Below are 16,128 nucleotides of genomic sequence, written 5' to 3' on the forward strand. Positions count from 1 at the left end.
GTGGAAATGTAGGTAACAGGAAAGGATTTCACTGGGTGGTGAGAAAGGAAAAATGGACATGTGGCAAAAAGGAGTTAGCTAATTAGGATCCTTCTAGCTGAAAGTAACAGAATGCTCCTTCAATCAGTATAATATGGAAAAGAAGGATTTGGTAGAAGGTTACAAGGGTCTCTCATAGAACCCAAGGGCAAGAGTGCAACTGGATCTGCAGAAGAAGCTAGAAGCAGGAATGGTTCCATGTCTTTGCTTCTCTCTGCCCATTTGCTTCCTTCTTATCTCTACATGCAACTCATTTTTTCTGCTTTTTTGTCCACAGAGTAAACAGAGATCCCAAATTTACATGTTCTATTTCTAACCAACTGAGCGATCAACTTGCTAACTCTTAGATCCAATTCTAAAACCTCAGGAGAGAAAATCTGATTGTCACAGCTTGGGTAGGAATCCTTTCCCATTCCAGTCAACCACAAAGGTGGAGTCACATGGTACAAACACGACAGCTAGCAGTGAACTGCTATGGAGCAGGAGTGCTGTCCCCAGTTGTGATTCAGGAAGTTAAGTCCAATGCACTCAAGATCATTAATCCTTCAGGTGCTTTTTGGATATAGGAAGCTGGCAATGGTGGAGGCCTTCTCTGATCTCTCAGGAATTAGCTTACTCCTGGGTAGGTTATCTTGCTGAGTCTTTTCAGAGGTTTCATGGCTGTGGAGGCCTCAGTTTTTCTATATGATCTGTACTATGATCCAGAATGGGTAAGGCAGATCAAGGGAGAGACTTAGCTTTCAAGTTAATAGCTTCTAAGGGAGTGACAAGGCATGTAGTAGATTCGTGTCTCTGCAGTAGGGGTGGTGAAATTCCCTCTCTTTCCTCCAAGCAGTAACTATCCATTGCTCTCCAGGTTACTCTATACTGCAGAGGTTCTCAACCTTTTGTGGACATCAGAATCAATTGGAAAGCTTGTTAATGTTCAGATTCCTGGGTCCAATCTTTAGTGATTATAATTTAGTGGTTTGGGACAATACCTAGTAATCATCTTAAACAAGCACCCCAGGTGATTCTGATGCATAAAGTCTTTGAGCTACACTTTGGGAAATTTGACATTACAGGCTTGATAACTTCAGGGCCCTAATAATGCAACCAGCTAAAAGTCACTCCTTATAGCTACATATAACTCATTTGATATCCCTACATATATCAAATTATATCATTTGTTAACTCAAATTTGCACTAAATACAAAAGCATATCTTTTTGGCATCATGTTTTGTTTATATTTATCAGTCTCACTCCGAGTGTTGAAATTGCCACTTCATCCATTTTTGATGGATGCTTCTGACTATATTTTCTGAGCAAATCTTCTCCTTTTGACAGTCATTCATCTGATGATCTTACTGTTTACATCGCTTGGATAACATGCTTGTCGAGTAAGGATAAGGAATGTTTTGCTTTGTGACCTAACTTATTTCTACTCCTTTTTAGTTACAGGCAGAGTTTTTCAAACATGCAACAAATAAAAATGTTAGGTTGAGTAATAAAACAGAATCAGGTGTCCCAAATTACCTGTTTACTGTGAAAAATAATATTTGTTTCTGTTATCCCAGAATACTAGAGGTGTTAGAGAATTTAGAATTCATTAATTCAAATTTGGTTGGCCATAATCACATGAACTACTATTTATTGAGTACCTACTATGTGCATGGTATTTTAGGTGCTTTGCATGCATTGTTTCACGTAATCCTCACAATAACACCAGAGGGAAGGAACATTATTCCTCATGGAACCAGGCTTTTAAAAGCATCTCAATAGCCCTGATAAATGAGGACAATCAATTAAGAAGGATAAATATAAAGTCATTTACCTGGTTTCTAAACACAGCTGCACAAGTCTGGAATGAGTAAGATTGGACTGCACAGTGGTTTACAGGAGAAAACATGGGTGCTTCAGTTGACTATTAGTTACATTGGTGTCAGAGGAACCACTGCCAGAGAAGTTAAGTGTTTGTAAGTATATGAACAGAAGCCTTGTCCAGCTCTACTCTGTGTTGGTTTTGCCTCACTGTTGTGTGGGGTTCTTTCCAGGCTCTGCATGTTATGAGAAATTTTGGCTAACCAGACCCCAAGAGGAGAGATGGAGGATCTTGAAAAACATTTATTTGAAGAACACTTAAAGGAATAGACAATATTAGACCCCAAATAAAATGAAAGCTGCTTCAAATACTTGAAGGGCTGTGAGATGGACTCATGAAGGAACTATGTGTGGCTCTGAGAGCAGCAAAAGGCACTATGAGTAGGCGTCACAGGAAAGCAATTTTCTTTCTTCTCTTTTTCTTTCTTCTTTTTCTTTCTTTTTTTTTTTTCTTTTTGAGACATAGTGTTGCTGTGTTGCTCCAGCTGATCTCAAACTCCGAGCCTCAAGCCATCCTCCCACCTCAGCTTCCTGAGTAGCTGGGATTAGAGGCTTGAGCTATCACACTAGGCTGGCTGAAATCTCAACACAGTACAAAGGAACACTTTCCAGCAATACCAGCTGTCCAACTGTGGGGTGGGCTGCTGTGGGAGGCAGCAGGCTCCCTATCACTGGAAGCACCATGGAGAGGTGGAATACCATTTCTGGAGGTTTGGAGGGAAATTCATTCCTGGATATGTGATGGTGTCTTATGATCTTTCGAGTTCCTTTCCAACTTTGAGAATTTGTTATTCTGGGGCAACAAACAGGTATTAGGAAACTACTATGCAAGAGATCCTATATCAATGCTTTGAAGGACAAAAAAAATGAATCAGGCATAATTCTTGCCTTCAAATGACTTACCAACTAGTGGATAAACAGGTTAAAAAATAAATACCTTTGGGAGGCCAAGGCAGGCAGATCATGAGGTCAGGAGATCGAGACCATCCAGGTTAACACGGTGAAACCCCATCTCTGCTAAAAATACAAAAAATTAGCCTGGTGTGGTGGCACACACCTGTTATCACAGCTACTCGGGAGGCTGAGGCAGGAGAATCACTTGAACCCGGGAGGCAGAGGTTGCAGTGAGCCGAGATTGCGCCACTGCATTCCAGCCTGGGTGACAGAGGGAGACTCTGTCTCAATAAATAAATAAATAAATAAATGGCCAGGCACAGTGGTTTAAAACTGCATTTTGGGATTCCAGCATTTGGGAGTCTGAGGCTGGAGGATCTCTTGAGCCCAAGAGTTCAAGATCAGTCTGGGCAGCATAGTAAGACCCTGACTCTATAAAAAAAATTATCCAGATGTGGTGGCACACACCTGTAGTCCCAGCTACCTGGGAGGCTGAGGTGGGAGAATCTCTTGAGCCCAAGAGTTCAAGCCTGCAGTGAGCTGATTGTACCACTGCACTCTAGCCTGCGTGACAGAAAATAATTTTTAAAATATCAAGACAAGAATTTACTGAGCTAGACTATGTAACAGGTACTATGTCTCTACTAATAAATCATAAAATGTACCCTATAGTAACTGTGATTTGGAGATTATTGCTCAAATAATAAGAGGTTTTGCTTTCCATCACACTTCAGTTTCACACGAACAAACTTCTGTTTATTCTGTGGCAAACTGTTTTAAATAAAAACTTCTGTGAATGTAGTTCTTCATAATCTGAAGTGTATTTATGTCTCACAAGTGTGCATGATCTACACATATTTCATATTTCTTCTTTGCCAATACCAAGTTCTGGTCACTTCTTCTGTCCTCTTCTCTGCTGCCACTCCCAAGCTGCTGAGAATTTCTGTGAATAACCAGAAAGCCGTACTCCCAGGGTCCACTCTGATACATGCAGTCTTTCCTAGGCTGGATTCTCACTGCTGTTCAGGCAATCACTTTACTCATCTCTTGTTGAGTTGCTGATGCATCTCTCATAGTATCTATTCTAATTTTTTCCATATTCCTTAAGATTCCCCTAACCCCACTCCTTCTCCAGGATCACTTCATTCTTAGCAGATGGTCATTCTTCTAGAATATAGCTCCCCCATTCTTTCAAATGGATGCTCCCCTGACTTCACTCCAGGGAGACTCAGTCACCATAGCAACCGCTGCTGGCTTTGGTTCATTTCCTCAGAAACCCCAACTGGCAGAGATAGCTGAATTGAGGAATTTTTGCAGGAAAATTTTGGGAGCTCTTGATACTGAGGGCTGAAATCTCAAAGGCAGCTTTAAATTTAAATAACCAGAAAATAACAGATCCATAGGCACAAAGGAGAAGCAAAGGGCGGGTCTAGAAACAGCAATTTCTTGTCCTGCTGGCTTCTCGAGGGAAGTCATAGGTTCTATGAAAACAAAAAGAGGTGGGGATCAGCTGGAGTTTGAGATCCTGATATCAAAAGACATCATTATGTCTTGTTTCATTGTTTCAAATATATGTTGGAGGTGCAGACTTTAAAGGAAGAAAATGAATATCTAACATTATTTCTCCTTTAATTTCAAAATTGATTTATGGAGTTATGGGGGTAGCGTGTGATACTGTAAGTCTATTTAGCAAACATTTGTTGCTGTTCTCTTTGTGTCAGACATTGTGCTAGGATATGGAAAAGAATGAATACAATATACAATCTGTCCTAATGGGAGATACATACACACTAAGAGAAATGGAAAAGTTTACAATTAGACCAAAGTCAGCTCTTCCAGAGACATTTCTGTCACAAAGCACAAGCATTTGCAAGTCTACATGGGAACTCCATGAATTTGCAGAATGCTGTTTGATAAAGAAACCACTCAGCCCTTAACAGCACATCCACGTTACCAAAGCATTTGAATCAGTTCACCATAAGGCAGTAAGCTCTCCTTTAAAAGGCTCATCCTTCACAGTTCTTGGCTGTTTGAATTTTCTCTTTCCTTCATCACCCTTAAACTTGATTACACAGCAGCTGAAAAAGAAGACCTCTCTTGACCAAAATTTAAGGATAAAAATGTGGGATTATACAACAAATAACTATAATAAAATGTGGTCACTCTATAATCCACACAAGAATAAAGAACACAGGAAAAAGGGGAAACACAGGAAAAAGGGCCATTTATTTTGTCCTAGGGACTTGGAAGAGGAAGAGTTGGTTAAAGCTTCATAAAAGGGAAAATGTTTCAGCTGTAATTTGTCTTCCTCCTCTATTCCTAAGTGATAAATTATATTCTCCTTTTTGGGAAATAAAAAAATACATTTTTTAATTACAAGAAAAATATATATTTACAGAAATTAGAAAAACACCATAAGAGTTTGGATTCCAGTCCTCCACTCTTCACAGGTGGGCAACCATGAAGCTTCTGAGGACACTCTGTAATCTTAAGTTCAGGGGTTTTGGAAATCAAGTGATGAAGACAGCATTTGTTATAATCAGGCCTTTAAAAACAAAACACTGTAAAGAACAGTAAATGGGAATGGGAAAGTGGGAAGAGAGGGAAACTGTCCAGAATGCTAATTGGTTTGTAACTCTTGCCAGCCTCAGTCCAGACTTGCCAGAGGATCTTTGCTAGGTTATGGATTTTAGGTGTTTTCATTAAGGACTATGTGGACTAGAGCCTCATTCCTCCTCTACCCCAGAAGGCAATAGTCGCTGATTCACTCTTTCTATCCCTTAAGCTTGCATGACTTAATTTCTTTCTTCCCATTAAATTAGAATTAAAAAAAAAACTTTTATTAGTTTCCTCCAAGGGTTTTGGAAAGATAAAGGAAACTGTCAAGTCTTAAGTGTGTCATAAACCTTGGGGACATGCATGGCACTCAAATACTAGAGATGATGTCTAATGATATCATTTTCAAAAATGTCTTTCATTATTTTGCCATGTCCTGAAATCCCATAAAAGCATAACAGAAATGAGTTTGGGATTTTACTAAATTAAAATTTGTAAAGAAGGAGGAAAAGGATGATAATGATAATGTTGTTGATTTTCACTATTGTTCATTGCAAATCCCATGAAAAAGTAAAATATTAGTCAAGATGCAAAATTAGATGACCCTGTAGTCAAGAAGGCAAGGTAAGGTGCTTAAAATTTAACAAGACTGATGAAAGCAGAAAGAACATCAATCAAAATCTCAAGTTGTACATTGGCAGCACTTTCTGTGCTATCTCCCAAGTTTTTCTAGGGCTCCACCTATTATACTTGGAATCACCGACATTGCTGAAAGCATTTTAAAGGCGTTAATTATCTAACTTACTGTCTTAATTACCTATGCTCATCTCAGGAGAATTGCAAAGGGATAGGTATCAGGAACCCGTCTTTGGTGACAGAAAACCAACTGACAAAAGAGAAGCATTTGTCCTAAAACATCTAAATGGCAGGTTGGAAATAACAGGTAGACTCAAGTTTGGTTCAGCCCAAATAAAGAAAAAAATGCCCTTCTCCTCATTCATTGACACCAAAATATTCAACTTCACCTACAAAATGATATTTTTTTCTGGCATGATTTTTTTCCCTTCGTTCAGCCTCAGAGATAATACTAATGATTACCAGCGATGGTAGTGAAAGCCAAGCTTAATCACCATAATTGACAATTAAGTTGGGTAACAACACAGAGACAGGTGATTTCACACAAGGCTAATGAAAATGGGCTATTAAAATCCACACAGGTTTGGCAGCAATTATGAGCTCCTGAAGCCATTTGCTTTGAAATGTGCACATTTCACAGGTGGCTGCCTGCCAACAAGACAACTTTGAGCAGGACCGAGAAAGCAAGAAGAAAAGACAGTTGCTGGAGATTTTCTTAAGTGCCATTGCTTTTCAGTGGCTTGCTGAATCCTTACCACTACAGGCCAGATATTTTAAAGCCAAAGAAAGATGCGAAGTTCACAGCTGCAGAGAATGACAGACGCCCCATTTTCCTATAGGACCATGATGGAATTGGCAGAGGACAAGGGAGTGGGCACTAGCGAATACAGAAGGGCAAAGTAGAGAGGATTCCATGAAATAAGTGCTGGACCATGTAAGAGAGGCCTGGAGCCTGGATGTCTTGTCTGGAGTACACAGAAGATACTTAACAGTTTTCACAAAATGTGAAATAGAAGTAATAATCCCTGCTTCCCAAATATGATAGTATGGTTAAATGAGTTCAGTTCCTTGAAGGGCATTTGAATTTAGAGGCTGAGGTTACTTTGCTGCAGTTTCATGCATCTCCTAGCTCCCTGCTCTTACTCTCTTATATCAGTATGCCACCATTCTGCTCAAAGCCCCTCTCCTTTAAGCTCTTTACTGTCTGAGTATGCCAGTTAGTAGGGAAGTTAGTCAACTTTTTTTATGACAGGAAACCAAATAACAAACAGTGGTGACAACTTGCCTGAAAGTAGACTGGGAATCACATCAGTATTCAAATACAATAGTCAAATCTTGTTTTTTAGCTGCTCTGACAACCTTTTAATTGGTACATTTAGACCATTCTTACTTAAAGTGATTATTGATATTGTTGAATCAAGATTTACTGTTTGTAACCATTTTCTATTCATTGTACCGGTTCTTTTTTAAAATCTCTTTTTCTGCATTTTCTGGTTTTATATGATTGCATTTTATCTCTTCTTTTAGCATATCAATTACACTTTCTTTTCAATTTTTTAAGTAGTTGCCCTATGGATTGCCATATACATGCACAGTTAATATTTCTTCCTCTTCATGTGCAGTGAAAGTACCCTGTAACAGACTATTTCCAATTTTCCCTCTCATCTATTATGACATTACTGTCATTCATTTTATTTGTCCATATGAATACAATCACCAATACATTGTTACTGTTATTACCTTAAATAATTATCTTTTCAATCAATTGAGAATAAGAAAAACAAAACATTTTACTTTACTCGTACTTCATTCCCTGACACTTTTCCTTTCTTTATGTGGATCCAAGTTTCTGACCTAGATCATTTTCCTGCTCCATAAGAACAACTTTAGTTTTTCTTCCAGGGCAAGGTCTGCTGACAATGACCTCTCAATTTTGTTTCTGTGAAAAAGTCTTTAGTTCTCTTCAGTTTTGAAGAATAAATTCACTAGATATAGAATTCTAGGTTAGTGGGTTTATTTCTCTCAACACTTTAAATATTTCACTCAGCACTTTAAATATTTCACTCCATTCTCTTCCTGCTTGTGTGGTTTCTGATGAGAAGTCATCTGTAATACTCTTCCTTGTTTCTCTACAAGTAAGTTGTTCTTTCCTCTGGCTTTTTTGAAGGATTTCTCTTTCTCTGAAGTTTGAATATGATATGCCTATGTATAATGGGGTTTTTTTTTTTTTGACATTTATCCTGCTTGGTGTTCTCTGTGCTAACTGAAACTGCAGTTTCATGTCTGTCATTATTTTGGAAAAGTCTTGGACACTTTTATTTCAAATATATCTTCTGCTCCATTCTTTTTCTTCTCCTGGTATTTCAGTTGTGCATGTTACACTTATTGAAATTGTTTCACAGTTGGATGTTCTATTGTAATTGCTTCACTCTATTTGGTCTTTACATTTATGTTGTGAGAGTTTCTATTAATTCATCTTCGAGTTCATGGATTCTTTCTTCAGCCATATTCAGTCTATTGAGACCATCAAAGACATTATTTTTGTCACAGTGTTTTTGATTATCTCTTAGAGTTTTCATCTCTCTGTTTACATTACCAACTGGTCTTACATGTTGTCCACCATTTTCTTTGGAGCCCTTAACAGGTCATAGTTATTTAAAATTTCCAGCCTAGAAAAAAACAATTTGTGTCATAGCTGGGTCTGGTTATAATGCTTATATTGTCTTTTTAGACTGCTTGTCTTTTTTTCTGCTTCTTTTTTTTTTTTTTTTTTTTTTGACAGAGTCTAGCTCTGTCACCCAGGCTGGAGTGCAATGGCAAGATCTCGGCTCACTGCAACCTCCGCCTCCTGGGTTCAAGCGATTCTCCTGCCTCAGCCTCCTGAGTAGCTGGGATTACAGGCAAGTGCCACCATGCCTGGCTAATTTTTTAATTTTTTGTATTTTTAGTAGAGACGGGATTTCACCTTGTTGTTCAGGCTGGTCTCCAACTCCTGACCTTGTGATCCGTCTGCCTCAGCCTCCCAAAGTGCTGGGATTACAGGCATGAGCCACCGCACCTGGCTTTTTCCTGCATTTTAAGATGACTTGAGTAGTTTTTGTTTTTGCTTTGAAAGCTGTATGTGGTATACTAATAGGAACTGAGGTAAATAGGGCTTTCGTGTAAGGTTTTGTTTATCTGGCTAGGAGTTATGCAGTATTTAGTATTTGCTGTAGCTATAGGTGTCAGAGCCTTAAATTTCCTCTAGTGTCCTTGTTTTTGTCTCCCTTGTTGTCTTTGGATTTCCCTAGAAATGCCTTCTTAATTAGACTCTGTCTCTAACGCCCTCAGTTATAATCTACTTTTATTATACTGGAGCCCTATTGTAATAATAAAGTATTGGGGAGGAGAGGAAGGGAAACATTCTATAATCATCTGCTTAAATCTTTTTTTTTTTTTTTCAAATGAGCAAAGTCCCTAGGATGTAACTTCCAGAATAATTTCTCAGCCTTTTTTCCCCTTCTTTATGTGAGACAAGGTGGGTAGAGTGCACTAGAGTTGTCTAATTGCCCCTATGTTTGATCAGATAAGGCCCTGGTAAAGTAGTTTCTGTTGAGGGCAAGTCTTTGTTATGAAGAATAGAACACTCTGGGCCAATTTCAAAAGGATTTCTTTCCCCTTTTCCCCTTCCCAAAGCACAAGGAGATGTTTTCTTTCATCTTCACTGTGAGACCCTTGGTTGGGCTTTTAGAAGTAAAATCATAAGTGTGGGGAAACCCTACACTGGGTCACCAGGAGTTTTTAATTCTCCAGCTAATTTGCAATCAGTCTGTAGCTATTTGTCAATTACTATTTAAGTGTTCCTATCAGTTACTGACTTCAACAGTTTCTGCTCCTGGTAAGTTGTGATTCACTGTATCTGCCCATCTCTCTGGTCTTCAGAGTGGTGGTTTGCCCTGTGACCTCAATTCTCTGGGAGATCTCAGTTGGTGATTTTTAATTTGTTCAGCTTTTTTCTTGTTGTGACAGTTTTTTCTTGTTGGGTTAAATAAAATCATTAAAATTAATTTTACCGGTTTCTTTTTAGATTTTTAATGTGGCTACTAGAAAATTTGAAATTACATATTTGGCTCACATTTTTCCATTTGCCTACACTACTTTTTGGTTTAAAATATGTATCTTTGATTTATTATAATCTACTTTTAAATGTTATAATGATATTTCACAAATAATTTGAAACCCTTAAAGTAGTATTTTATTCCCCATTCTGTCCCTTGTGCTATTGTTGTCATACATTTTATTTCTGCATGTTATGAACCACACACTAAATTATTTTGAGCTTAGAATTAAATTATCCATTAAAGATCTTAAAAATGAGGGGAATAGTCTTTTTCATGTACCCACATATATACTATTTGCAGTACTCTTCATTTGTTTGTGTAGATATAATTTTGCAAGTTACATCATTTTCCTTTTGTCTGGAGAACTTCATTTAACATTTCTTGTAATGTAGACTTGCTCCTGCTTAATTTTCTCAGCTTTTGTTTATCTGAAAAGTTTTGATTTAGTATTCATTTTTTTATTTGATTTTTATTTTACTTTAAGTTCTGGGAACATGTGCGGAACATGCAGATTTGTTACATAGGTATATCTGTGCCATGGTGGTTTGCTGCACCTACTGACCTGTCCTCTAAGTTCCCTCCCCTCAACAGGCCCTGGTGTGTGTTGTTCCCCTCCCTGTGTCCATCTGTTCTCATTGTTCAACTCCCACTTATGAGTGAGAACATGTGGTGTTTGGTTTTCTGTTCCTGTGTTAGTTTGCTGAGGGTGATAGCTTCCATCTTCATCCATGTCGCTGTAAAGGACATGATCACATTCCTTTTTATAACTGCACAGTATTCCACAGTGTATATGTACCACATTTTCTTTATCCAGTCTATCATTGATGGGCATTTGGGGGTTCCATGACTTTGCTATTATAAATCATGCTGTAATAAACATATGTGTGCATGTATCTTTATAGCAGAATGATTTATATTCCTTTGGGTATATACGCAGTAATGGAATTGCTTGGTCAAATGGTATTTCTGGTTCTAGATCCTTGAGGAATTGCCTTACTGTCTTCTACAATGGTTGAACTAATTTACATTCCCACCAAGAGTGTAAAAGTGTTCCTATTTCTCCACAGCCTCGCCAGCATCTATTGTTTGTTGACTTTTTAATAATCGTCATTATGACTGGCACAAGATGGTTCTCATTGTGGTTTTGACTTGCATTACTCTAATGATCAGTATGTCGAACTTTTTTTCATATGTGTTGGCCGTGTAAGTGTCTTCTTTTGAGAAGTGTCTGTTCATGTACTTGACCTTGTTTTTGATGGAGTTATTTGTTTCTTTCTTGTAAATTTGTTTAAGTTCCTTGTAAATTCTGGATATTAGCCCTTCATCAGATGGGTAGGTTGCAAAAAATTTCACCCATTCTCTAGGTTGCCTGTTCACTCTGGTGATAGTTTCTTTTGCTGTGCAGAAGCTCTTTAGTTTAATTGGATCCCATTTGTCAACTTGGCTTCTGTTGCAATAGCTTTTAGCGTTTTCATCATGAAGTCTTTGCTCAAGCCTATGTCCTGACTGGTATTGCCTAGATTTCTTCTAGGGTTTTTATAATGTAGGGTTTTACATCTAAGTCTTTAATTCATCTTGAGTTAATTTTTGCACAAGGTGTAAGGAAGGGGTCCAGTTTCAGTTTTCTGTATATGGCTAGCCAGTTTTCCCAGCACCATTTATTGAATAGGAGGTCCTTTCCCCATTGCTTGTTTTTGTTAGGTTTGTTGAAGATCAGGTGGTTGTAGATGGGTGGTGTTATTTCTGAGGTCTCTGTTCTGTTCCATTGGTATATATGACTGTTTTGGTACCAGTACCATGTTGTTTTTGTTACTATCACTTTGTAGTATAGTTTGAAGTCAGGTAGCGTGATGCCTCCAGCTTTGTTCTTTTTGCTTTGGACTGTCTTGGCAAAACGGGGTCTTCATTTATTAAGTTTTTTCTAATTCTGTGAAGAATCTCAAGGATAGTTTGATGGGAATAGCATTGAATCTATAAATTACTTTGGGCAGTATGGCCATTTTCACAATATTGATTCTTCCTATCCATGAAAATGGAATGTTTTTTTCATTTGTTTGTGTCCTCTCTTATTTCCTTGAGCAGTGGTTTGTAGTTCTCCTTGAAGAGATCCTTCACATCCTTTATAAGTTATATTCCTAGGTATTATCTTTGTAGCAGTTGTGAATGGGAGTTCATTCATGATTTGGCTCTCTGCTTGTCTATTGTTGGTGTATAGGAATGCTTGTGATTTTTGCACATCAATTTTGTATCCTGAGACTTTGCTGAAGTTGCTTACTATGTTAAGGAGTTTTGGGGCTGAGATGATGAGGTTTTCTAAATATAGAATCATATTGTCTGCAAACAAAGACAATTTGACTTCCTCCCTTCCTATTTGAATACGCTTTATTTCTTTCTCTTGCCTGATTGCCCTGGCCAGAACTTTTAACACTGTGTCGAATAGGAGTGGTGACAGAGGGCATCCTTACCTTGTATCAGTTTTCAAAGGGAATGCTTCCACCTTTTGCCCATTCAGTATGATATTGGCTGTGGGTTTGTCATAAATAGCTCTTAGTATTTTGAGATATGTTCCATCAATACCTACGTTATTGAGAGTTTTAAACATAAAGGAATGTTGAATTTTATCAAATGCCTTTTCTGCATCCATTGAGATAATCATGTGGTTTTTGTCTTTGGATCTGTTTATGTGATGGATCACATTTATTGATTTGTGTATGCTGAGCCAGGCTTGCATTGCATCTCAGCAATTAAGCTGACTTGATCGTGGTGGATAAGTTTTTTGATGGGTTACTCGATTTGGTTTGTCAGTATTTTATTGAAGATTTTTGCATCAATATTCATCAGGAATATTGGCCTGAAGTTTTCTTTTTTTGTTGTGTCTCTGCCAGGCTTTGGTATCAGGATGATGCTGGCCTCATAAAATGAGTTAGGGAGGAGTCCTTCCTTTTCAATTGTTTGGAATAATTTCAGAAAAGGTACCAGCTTCTGTTTGTATCTCTGGTAGAATTTGGTTGTGAATTCATCTGGTCCTGGGCTTTTTTTGGTTGGCAGGCTATTAATTACTGCCTCAATTTTATAAGTTGTTATTGGTCTATTCAAGGATTTGACCTCTTCCTGGCTTATTCTTGGGAGGGTGTATGTGTCCAGGAATTTCTCCATTTCTTCTAGATTTTCTAGTTTATTTGTGTAGAGGTGTTTATAGTATTCTCTGATGGTAGTTTGTATTTCTGTGGGGTCAGTGGTGATATCACCTTTATCATTTTTTATTCTGTCTATTTGATTCTTCTCTTTTTTCTTATTTATCAGTCTAGTTAGCGGTCTTTTTTTTTTTTTTTCAAAAAAAAAGCCAGCTCCTGGATTCATTGATTTTTTTGGAGGGTTTTTTGTGTTTCTGTCTCCTTCATTTCTGCTCTGATGTTAGTTATTTCTTGTATTCTCCTAGTTTTTAAACTAATTTGCTCTTGTTTCTCTAGCTCTTTTAATGGTGAAGTTAGGTTGTCAGTTTGAGATTTCTAGCTTTCTGATATGGGCATTTAGTGTTATAAATCTCCCTCTTAACAGTGCTGTAGCTGTGTTCTAGAGATTCCGGTACATTGTCTCTTTGTTCTCATTGGTTTCAAAGAACTTCTGGATTTCTACCTTAATTTTGTTATTTACCCAGGAGTCATTCAGGAGAAGGTTGTTCAATTTGCATGTAATTTTGTGGTTTTGAGTGAATTTCTTAATCCTGAGTTCTAATTAGATTTTACTATGTTCTAAGATAATTTTGTTATGATTTCAGTTCTTTTCCATTTGCTGAGGAGTGTTTAACTTCTAATTATGTGGTCTGTTTTAGAGTAAGTGCTATGTGGTGCTGAGAAGAACGTATATTCTGTTGATTTGGGGTGGAGAGTTCTGTAGACGTCTATTAGGTTCACTTGATCCAGAGCCGAGTTCAAGTCCTGAATACCCTTGTTAATTTTCTGTCACATTGATCTGTCTAATATCGACAGTTGGGTGTTGAAGTCTCTCCCACTATTATTGTATGAGAGTCTAAGTCTCTTTGTAGGTCTCTAAGAACTTGTTTTATGAATCTGGGTGCTCCTGTATTGGGTGCATGTATATTTAGGACAGTTAGCTTTTCTTGTTGAATTGATCCCTTTACCATTATGTAGTGCCCTTCTTTGTCTTTTTTTTATTAATTTTTATTTTATTTCACGTTCTGGGATACATGTGCAGAATATGTAGGTTTGTTTCATAGGTAAACGTACGCCATGGTGGTTTGCTGCACCTATCAACCCATCACCTAGGTATTAAGCCCCACAGCATTAGCTATTTATTCTGATACTCTCCTTCCTCTCACCCCCCATAGGCCCCAGTATGTGTTGTTCCCTTCCCTGTGTCCATGTTTTCTCATTGTACAGCTTTCACTTATGAGTGAGAACATGCAGTGTTTGATAAACTTTCAAACTCCAAAGCCATTATTTTCTACCACAACTCAGAAGAAGCTATAGTGAACAGTGAGGTGGCTGGTTGTTGTTGACTCTGAAATTTTCATCCTCCACCACTAATTACATACCAGTTAAATGTATTTTATTAGGTAGGTCAAACTTGTTACAAGTACTATTTCTTAGACATTTAAAGTAGTATACATTTTTGCTAAATGGTGAAAAACAAATTAAGTAATCACCTAAATGGCATTCAGATTCCATGTGTCATTTTTTTTTCATGCTTTCACTATTGTTTTCCCCAAATTATCTCCTTTCAGCATTCCCATAAATGCAGCTGGCATGTTTTCAAATCCTTCAATGATACATTCCTGGTACTGGATTTTACCCTCTGAGACCCATTTCAGCAAGTCCTTTAGAGCTTTTTGGTGGGCATCTCCTGGCCAGCAGGTCACGATGAACCCTTCCATGTGAAGCTCCTGATAGATAACAATCTCTGGGGTTGGGCCTGGGGGAAGTGGTCTGGTACAACCACACCAAGCTAATTTTTGTATTTTTAGTAGAGATGGGGGTTTCACCATGTTGGCCAGGCTGGTCTCAAACTCCTGACCTCAGGTGATCCACCTGCCTCAGCCTCCCAAAGTACTGGGATCACAGGTGTTATATGTAGATATGTATATGTTATATATGGAGATACCTCCACATATGGCAATTCTTCCAAATTTCTTCATCTGGGAGATAACAGTGTTTGAAAACCATCCACTTACATTATCAAAATAACAATTGTAACCATCACGAGAGGCTTTCTTCTAAGTTTCTTCAAAGACTCTACTGTCTTGTAGTTAAAGACATCGGATCCAAGCTTTTTAAGGTAGGCAGTCTTCTTGTCAGATCCTACTGCTCCAACCACTTTGCAGCCCTTGAGCTTTGTAATCTGCCCCAAAACAGAGCCCACAGCTCCAGCTGCTGCATTAACCATCACTGTTTCTCCACCCTTCACACCACAGATGTCAAGTAGGCCAAAGTAGGCAGTGAGGCCTGTCATGCTAACTGTCCCCAGAGCCAGAGACAGTGGTACTGTGTCAGGCCATTCTGTTGGCAGCTTTTCCAGATTTTTTCTATCAGCAATAGAGTGTGCTGTCCAGCCTGAAGGAGCCAGTACAATAGTTCCTGTTGGTAAGGCTGTGTTTTTACTTTCCACAGATCTGGCCACTTGCTGCCCCATCATTGTATCACCTTCCTTCAGTCTTTTGGCTGCCACTCTCATGTAAGGGTCCCCAGTGAGGAACAAAGCTTCAAGCAGGACCTCTCTATTTTTTAAGGGTGGGAGCTCAGCTGTCTTCAACTCAAAGTCACTATTAGTAGGATTGCCAACAAAGTGCTTCTTCAGGGTCCATCTCTTAGCATGAATCATCCTGAAGCTCAGGAGCCCAAGGATTCCACTGTCTGGGGCTGGTGGCTGGGACTGCCTTCTTTGTCTTTTCTGATCTTTGTTGGTTTAAAGTCTGTTTTGTCAGAGACTAGGATTGAAACTCCTCCTTTTTTTATTTTTTATTTTTATTTTTTGCTTTCCATTTGGTTAGTAAATTTTCCCCCATCCTTTTATTTTGTGCCAATG

The 16,128-nt window shown here is 38.3% G+C and overlaps 1 protein-coding gene and 1 pseudogene across 1 annotated transcript in view; one reads left to right on the top strand and one right to left on the bottom strand.

The window, feature by feature from the left end:
- The window catches only part of LOC129015142 (neuroblastoma breakpoint family member 11-like), a 2,260,169-nt gene that overhangs the window by 997,231 nt on the left and 1,246,810 nt on the right, over positions 1-16,128 (top strand).
- LOC129015333 (prostaglandin reductase 1-like) lies at positions 14,789-15,924 on the bottom strand (annotated as a pseudogene).

Source organism: Pongo pygmaeus, chromosome 1 (genome assembly GCF_028885625.2).
Source record: "Pongo pygmaeus isolate AG05252 chromosome 1, NHGRI_mPonPyg2-v2.0_pri, whole genome shotgun sequence".
Taxonomy (NCBI): Eukaryota; Metazoa; Chordata; class Mammalia; order Primates; family Hominidae; genus Pongo; species Pongo pygmaeus.